Source organism: Coenobita brevimanus, chromosome 77 (genome assembly GCF_032717465.1).
Source record: "Coenobita brevimanus isolate Jiangsu-jjx chromosome 77, ASM3271746v2, whole genome shotgun sequence".
NCBI classification, from domain to species: Eukaryota; Metazoa; Arthropoda; class Malacostraca; order Decapoda; family Coenobitidae; genus Coenobita; species Coenobita brevimanus.
The window spans coordinates 11603736-11612793 of NC_137030.1; positions in this window are offsets into that span (position 1 = coordinate 11603736).

A 9058-nucleotide genomic window follows, 5' to 3' on the forward strand; every position below is an offset into this window, starting at 1 on the left:
TTACTGTCTGTCATGGGAAGCCTGGACATCCCTTGGTACTAATCCGAGTGAGGCAATATTAGTCTGGGATTATACGGGATTATACGACACCTGGGATTCCCTCCGCTGAACCTTTCCTCTGTCCCTCTCAGTAACTCCATCTACTTCACCATCTAGCCCTCTTGAGCTATCAGAAGAGGCTTGATGACTCCGTCACTGATGCCTGTCCAGGATGCAGCACATCACCCCATACTATTAAGAACATTATGGAAGACTGCACTACACACAATCACCTGCACCAACACAACATAACGTCCTTGAGAGGTCTATGGGAAAGCCCGGTCTCGGCCGTGGCCTTCCTTAGGGATTCTTGGCTTTCTATAGAGTCTGGCACAAATCTTTAATTTCCAGACTTCCCTTTTACGGTTTCTGTTCTTCTATCTGGGTCTTTATCTTTAGCTTCCTTTCTGGCCATTCTATAGCTGCTGCTGTAGACGGCCACCGTTCTTCTCTTAGAGCTGTCAATCGTGCTGTTATTCAGGGCTCTGTCCTATCATAAACTCTATTTTTTCATTAAAGACCCTCTATGCTGTACATCTAACCCTATCCACTCATACGCTGTTGATTCAACCCGTCACCTTTCCATTCTCTTCCCTCAGCGTCCATCTCAGCAGTTACGTCAATAAACAAGGGATGAAGCTAAAGCACACCTAATATCTGACTTAGCTCATATCTCTGATTGAGGTAAAAGTAATCTTGTTCTTTTTAATGCACCAAAGACTCAGTTTTTACGTAGTTCAAGCAGACAAAATCTTCCACAGAGTACCCTCAAATTTTCAGCAATATCCAGCTTAATCCTGCATCATCTTAAATCATGCTTTGGGTTTCAGTTTCTCAGGATTGATCTTGGGAAGAACATACTGCCTCTCGTAAAATCTGCTTCCAAGAGATTAGGTGTGCTAAGCTGACTCCGTATCTTCTTTACCATTGCACGGTTGTTGACTCTATACACGATTTTTTTTCGCCCCTGTTCAGAGTACAAATCATGTGTGGGAAGGCTTCCCACATACAGCTCCTTTCAACGAGGTCGAGCCAAAAGCTTTTCCTCTCATCAACTCTCCTCTTACTATCTCACTTCAACTACTGTATCTTCGCCGTACTGTTGCGTCGTTGTCTCTTTTCTATCGCTACTTCAGTGATCACTCCTCGTCTGAACTGTCTGCTTGCATCCCTCCTCTACTATGACGGGCACATAGCACCCGTCTAACAACAAACTCTCATCCCTTTTTTGTCCAGCTCTCTGATGCAACAGTTAAGCGTTGCTTCCAGTCTTTCATGTAGGCAACGGGTCATCTCTGGAACTGTCTCCATCTGTCTGTATTTCCTACCGAATATGATCTCCAGTCTTTCAAACGCAATGTGTCCATGAATCTCAAAATGAACAGTTCTTGAATTTTGGTGCTCTTATCTTGTTTTCTTTTGTTTTGTTTTGTTTTATCTTGGAGGGAACAATTTACAGGCTCCTGGTCTTTGGTTCCTTCTTCCTTGCATAAAAAAAAGAAAAGTATATTTGGCTCAAAATTATGATTTTGTAAAACAACGTGTCACATTGCTCTCAAAAAGTTTGCAGATGGATTTGACAAGGCAAGAAAGAAAGTATTGAAATTAAAGTATTTGGAATGCAACCACAAAGCTTGTAGAATGGCAAACCCTATGACATTTAACCATGTAATTAATTGGCATAAGATACGGTTTGTATATAAAGTTGTTAAGTAACCTTGTGTGTGTTTTAACTGAAGTTTGCTGAACACATATGATGAAATGTTTCGGATAAGGGAAGTAAGGAACATATTTTTAACATTATATATATGATGTTGGGCGTTTAAGTGATAATGCTTTTGATGATAATTTATCTAAAAATATGTTTTGTTCAAAACCATGACCTACCATGAGGTAGTATCAAGATAATTAGGAACAGATTGTACTTAGTTTTATTACTATTATTTTTTTTGTTTGTGTAGTAGTATGGATATGTGTTGTATATTAATATGTTGCCAATGTTAGTGCACCATTAAGGGTGTATAAATTTACGCACTGTATAGGTAAAAAGTTGTGTTCAGCCTTTTATGAAACAAAGAATTTTCTGTCTGTCTGTCTATCTATAACCAGACGCCATAATCTCGAAAGGGGTGGTCGTTTGTCTTCGAGTGAATTGTTTTACGGGGAGGACCACTAACCCACCGACAACCTACCTGCAGACACGTAGGGGTGGTTATATGGTTACCAACCAGTGTTCTAAAGGGTTTCTTCGCATACAGGAAACCAATTGGCTTGTCAGTCAATGTAAACCCAGCTGATGAAGAAAGAACAGTAATAAAAAGTGAAGGTAAGAACCACAGATTCAGACATTAAGGCGATATTTGTGTACTTGTAATGCCTCGCGACGCATCCTGTCAACTGGAATTTTTCCCAGTCTCTAATCACCTTTCTTTCCACGTCACGCCACCCCTACCGGTATTTTTCTTTCTGCCGTGTCACTACTTTAACGTTAATACCTACCGTCCGTATTGACTAATTGCCAGGGCTGCCTCATACAGGACTAGTGTATTGGTATTAGTTGGAGTGTTTTTAGTTGCCCGTGGGTTTTATGATGGATCAGTAAGGACTGTTTTAAAGAAATACAATTAATTAAACTGCTCCCTGCCTCAGCCGGGAATCGAGGTCTCGGTCACCAGGACAGTAGACCACCATCGAAATAAAGTCTCAACACAGTCTACATGAACAACATACAAGATATTTTAAACCCCTGAATCAGATGGCATAGTGTGCTGATTTATTCTTGCTCTCTCCACATGATTTTATGTAACTTTGGATACACTTTCGACCTGAGGAGTTAGATTTAATCCTTCATTACCTCTTCCAGAGCGAGGCGAGTTCCTCAGGCTGAATAAAATCGTCTGAAAGTTGCAAAAATAATACGGAAATGCTGTAAGTGGCCTCGGTGAAGGAGTTAAGTGCGTCATATGAGGAAAATTCGCTAGTAAAAAATTTGAAAGCCTTCTGAAGTTATGAAAACAAAAACTTTTGTGTATCTTTGCCACCTCCCCCCTCCCTCAGCTCCCTCCCCCAGCCCCTTTCCTTCTCCTCTCATCCCCCTCCCCCTTTCTTCCCCTCTATCATTCCCCACTCCCTTCTCCACCTTCCCTATCTTCCCCTTCAACCATTTCCTTCGTTATCCTGTTTTTCACTCCCTTCACTTAAACTCCTCATACCTATCCTTCCCCCTCTGCTTCCCGTTCCCCCTCTGCTTCTCATTCCCCCCCTTCCCACTGCCTTCTTTTCTCTTCCCCTCTACCACTCTCCTCCCTTCCCCTGTCCTCTCCATTCACAACTCTTCCTTCCCCATTCCCTTCCTGTTCCACTTCTCCACTCTCTATTTATCCCCTTCATTAATTTCACTGCCCCCTCTCTCACTTTCCCTCAAGGCCACTTCCCTCCCCCCTGCCTCACTCCGCATACACCCTATTTTCCAATCCCTCCATCCCTCTACAGTTCTAGCCCTCCTCTTCCCCCTCCCCCTCATCTCGCTCCCCATGTATTTTTCTGTAGCCTCGACGCGGGGAGTTCTTAAAAATTCTCTCCCCCCCCCCGTCTCTCTCTCTCTCTCTCTCTCTCTCTCTCTCTCTCTCTCTCTCTCTCTTTCTCTCTCTCTCTCTAACTGTACTGAAGGGGTTTATGTTGAATTTCGTATTTTGCCGCTTTTTAATATTCACACTAATTAGATTTTGAAGTGTTTGGTAGGTGCATGAGTGAAGATAAATGTATACAGAAACAATTCTGTACACAGGTTAAGCAGTGTTTATGGATATACTCCCTCTTCTCTGCTGTGCTGGGTGAGTCAGAGCAAGTAATTACAAGGTGTGTTCACTTGTGCCAAACAGCCTCAGGTGTGTAGAAAAGGTGTATGCTTAAGAATCTATGGTATTGTTTTTTCTTGTTGCTGCTGTTTCTGTTCTATGGTGAAAGATTGAACTGAAACCTTTTCTGTCTACACATTAAAGGCCTAAATTGCTCACCCATATGGCTGATCTTTGGGACAAACCTTCCCTGATATGACCAGGAGCGATCTCTCTTTACAGGAATAAAACTGACGGAGCCTAGAAGAACCTGAGAGATCTCTTGTCAGAACTAAATCATGTACCGTAACGCCAAAAAACAATTTTACGCGATAGGACAGTTATTTGGTAAACGTTTTCTGACATTACACAAATCAGTCTTTGCTGACCTGGCTCGATTCCATGGACGTGAAATGGTGTGAGAGGAACTAGGTTTTGACCAGTGATACTAAGCTGACACGAACTGACCTCACTGAGCATGTTGAAACCTTTTGTGACAAGAATGATCATGACTGGATCTAACTGGACCTAATGAACGTAGGTGACCTGAATGACCCTGGAAGGTCCTTGCCTGACATGTCATAAAATAAACCTGAACTGCTATTCATTCCTCTGATTAAACTGGGCTGGACGTGAAGAGTCTGCATGGATTTGAAGTGATCTAAATGAACCCAGTTGGCTTTGAATGGAAGTAATTGGACCTGAACGGCTCTCAGCTAACCTGCGGTGATCTGACCTACGTAGCCTGACTGGATTCCTAAATGAATCTGAACTGACCCTAATGGATAAAAATTTAAGAATACCTGAGCAGGTGCGATTGGCCCTGACCTGGTCCGAACATAAGCCTAATAAAGTGACTTAGTAGTAGTGACTGTAACCCCATCCTCATCTAAATAAGAAGCCGGTGGACTGCAAGCCAAAGGTGTGCATTTTCCGTACTCCGTCATCCATGCTTCAATCAAACATCTTCTTCTGGGGGATAGGGAGGGTTTTGAGAGACGTATGTAAAACCTGGAAGCTCCACTGTCTGGCAATATTGGTGTCTCCACGTGAAGGCGTCCCTCTCCAACACCACCGAGAAGAATGAAAACAGAAGTATCTTATGTGATATGATGGTCTGACAGACTCACTTCTTTACTGTCTGACATGGGAAGCCCGGACATCCCTTGGTACTAACCCGAGTGAGGCAATATTAGTCTGGGATTATACTGCACCTGGACTATATTCTCACCTGGGATTCCCCTCGTCGAACCTGTCCTCTGTCCCGCTCAGCAACTCCATCCACCTCACCATCCCAACCTCTTGAGCTACCAGAGAGGCTGGATGACTCCGTCGCTGATGCCTGTCCAGGATGCAACACAGCACCCCATACTATTAAGCACATAGTGGAAGACTGTACTGTACACAATTGCCTGCACCAGCAACACAACACACACTTTTTGAGAGCTCAGTGGGAAAGCCCGGTCTCGGCCGTGGCCTTCCTTAGGGTCTCATGGTTTTCGATCGAGTCTAGCATAAATCTTTGATTTCAAAACTACCCTCTTACTGTTTCTGTTCTTCTGTTTGTGCCTTTATATCTCGCCTCCTTTCATGTCGTTGTATAGTTGCTGCTGTAGACGACCACTTTTCTTCTCTTAGAGCTATCAATCGTGGTGTTCCTCAGGGCCCTGTTCTATAACCAACTCTCCTTCTTTTTTTCATCAGTGACCTAAGCTATACATCTAACTCTGTCCACTCATACGCTGATGACTCCACCCTTCACCTTTCCATTCGCTTCCCACAGAGTCCATCTCAGCAGTTACTTCAACAAACAAGGGATGAAGCCGTGGCACGCCTAATGTCTCTTGCAAGAGACTAGGTGTCCTAATCTGACTCCGTGCCTTCTTTACCCCTGCGAGGTTGTTGACTTTATACACAGGTTTTATTCGCCCCTGTGTAGAGTACAGATCATGTGTGAGGAGGTTCCCCACATGCAGCTCTTCTCAACAAGGTAGAGTCAAAAGCTTTTCCTCTTATCAGCTCCTCGTTTTTCTATCTCCCTTCAACCTCTGTATCTTCGCCGTAGTGTTGCATCGTTATCTCTTTTCTTTTGCTACTTCAGTGGTTACTGCTCGTCTCAGCTGTCTGCTTGCATCCCCCCTCTACTACAACGGGCATGTAGCAGCCGTCTAACAATTAACTCTCATCCCTTTTCTGTCCAACTCTCTAATGCAAGAGTTAACCTTTACTCCCAGTCCTTCATGCATGCAGTGGATTAACACTGGAACTGTCTCCCTCTGTCTGTATTTCCTACTGAATATGATCTCCAGTCTTTCAAATGCAGTGTGTCCAGGCATCTGGAAATGAACAGTTCTTGAATTTGGCTCTCTTATCTTTTTTTTTTTTTTTCCCTGGAGGGAACAATTTACAGGCTCCTCGCCCTTTGTGCCTTTTCCCTTAAAAAAAAAATAAAAAAAATAATAATAATAATAAAAGTACTTATGGCTCAGAATTATGGTATTTGTAATAGAACGTGCAACATTTCCCTCAAAGTTTTAGTTGGAAATCACAAGGCAGTAAAGAAAATATTTAAATCAAAGTACTTGGAAAGCAACCATAAAGCATATAGAATGGCAAACTTTATCATATTTAACGATTTAATTAATTGGCATAAGATACGGTTTGCATATAATTTTTTAAAGAAATCTAGTGTATTTTTAAACCGGAGTTTGCATAGCACATATGATGAATTGTTTCTGGTATGGGAAGTAGGAAACATATTTTTAACATTATATGATGTTAGGTGTTTAAGTGATAATGATTTTGAAGCTATTAAATCTAGAATTATGTTTGTTCAAAACCATGAACCTGCTATGAGGTATTATCAGGGGAATTAGGAACAGCATATACTTTTATTTGTGTGTGTGTGTGTGTAGTTGTATATATTTCGGTGTTTGTTATGTACATGTCTGCTATGTTAGTGCACCACTGAGGGTGTATAAATTTACGTATTGTATATGTAAAGAGTTGTGGGTTGATCTTTTTATGAAATAAAGAATCTATTTATCTATCTACTATAACCAGACGCCATAATACCGTATGAAGTGGTGGTTTCTCTTTGAGTTAGTTATTATACGGGAAGGACCACTAACCCACAGCGAACCCACTTGCTGACACGAACGGAACACCTATGCATTGGTTATATGGTTACCACTCTGCGTTGCAAATAGTTTCTTGGCATACAGGAAGCCATTCGGCTTGCCACTTAATGTAAAACCACCTGACAAAGTAAGAAGGGTAATAAAAAAGGAAGAGGCTAAGAAGCGCAGATTCAGACTATGGGACGATTTATATATACTGGCAATGCCTCGCGACGCATCCTGTCAACTAGAACTTTTCCCAGTCCGTAACCACCTTCCTTTTCAAGTCACGTCACCCCTACCGGTATTTATTTCTGCTGTGTCACTAATTTGGTGTTAATACCTACCGTCAGTATTGACTAAATGCCAGGGCTGCCTCATACAGGACTGGTGTATTGGTACTAGCGGGAGTGCTTATACTTGTCGGTGGGTCTTATGGTAGAACAGTAAGGTATGTTTTAACGAAATTCAGTTAATTAAACTGCTCCCTGCCTCAGCCGGGAATCGAAGTCGCGGTCACCAGAACAGCAGACCACCATCGAAGGAGTGTCAACACAGTCTACATAAAAAACATGCAAGATAATTTCAAACCCCTGAAGCAGATGGCATAGTGTACTGATTTATTTGTGCTCTCTCCAGACGATTTTATTTAATTTTGGATACACTTTTCTACCTGAGGGGTTAAGTTTAACCTTTGTTATCCCTTCCAGTGCGAGAGGTGTTTCTCAGGCTCAGAAATCACCTGAAGGTTGCAAGAATAATGTGGAAAATGCTGTAAGTGGCCTCGTTGAAGGAGTTAAGGTGTGTCTTATGCGGAAAATGGACTAGTAAGAAAGAAGATTGGAAACCTTCTGAAGTTATGAGAACAAGAGCCATGACGTATCATTACCACCTATCCCCTCCCTCTGCCCCCAGACCCTGCCCCCTCCCTCTTGTCTTCTCCCCCTCTCCCTTTCTACCCCTCTATCATTCCCAACACGCTTTTCCACTCTCCCCATCTTCATCTTCAACCATTTCTTCTGTTTCCCTGTTCATCACCCCATTCTCCTAAGCTCCCCATGCCTTTCCTTCCCCCTCTGCTTCCCCTTCCCCCCTCCTTTCCCACTGCCTACCTCTCCCTACCCCTCTATTACTCTTCTCCACTCCCTTCCCTCTCGATCCACAACTCTCCCTTCCCCTTCCCCTTCCCCTTCCTATCTCTCTATTTATCCCCTTCATTAATTTCACAGCCTTCACTCTCACTGTCCCTCCAAGCCACTTTCCTCCCCCCTCCCTAACTCCCTATACATCCTATTTTCCTTTCCCTCCCGCCCACTACAGTTCTATCCCTCCTCATCCCCCTTTCATCTCCCTCCCTTTGAAATTGTCAGTAGCCTCGATACTGGGAGTTCTTATAATTTTTCCTACTTCCCTCCTCTCTCTCTCTCTCTCTCTCTCTCTCTCTCCCCTTCCCATTCCCCTGTCTTCTCCGCTTTCCTATTTCACCTCCCTTCTGTTCTTTTACTTTGCCCAACCTCTCTTTCATTTCTCCCTCTCTCCTCTCCTCCTTTTCTTCTCCATCCATTCCTTTTCCCTTGGTCTTCTGCAACATATTCAGTATATGATGAGACCAGATCTGTTGACATTATATATCTCCATTTTCAAAAAGAATTTGATAAATTCCCCATAAAAGACTACTTCAGAAGTTGAATGCGCATGGGTTCAGAGGCAATGTGCTCGGGTGGATCGATATTTGACACATCTATACAGAGGCAGGCAATACAGAGTGACCTCGATCGACTGTTTAATTGGGCCCAGACTTGGGGGATGGACTTTAATACTAGTAAATGCAACGTGCTAGGCAACGGAAATAGAAATGGAAAAACCAGTTACACCATGAACAGTATTAAACTAGATAATGTCAGTCATGAAAACGACTTAAGAATTATAATAACATATGATCTTAAACCAAGCAAACAATGTACAGTGGCTGTTAAGAAAGAAAAATTAATCGGACTCATTGGCAGAGCGTTCGAATATTAATCAGATAATATCATCATAACCTTGTATAATTCTATAGTCCGC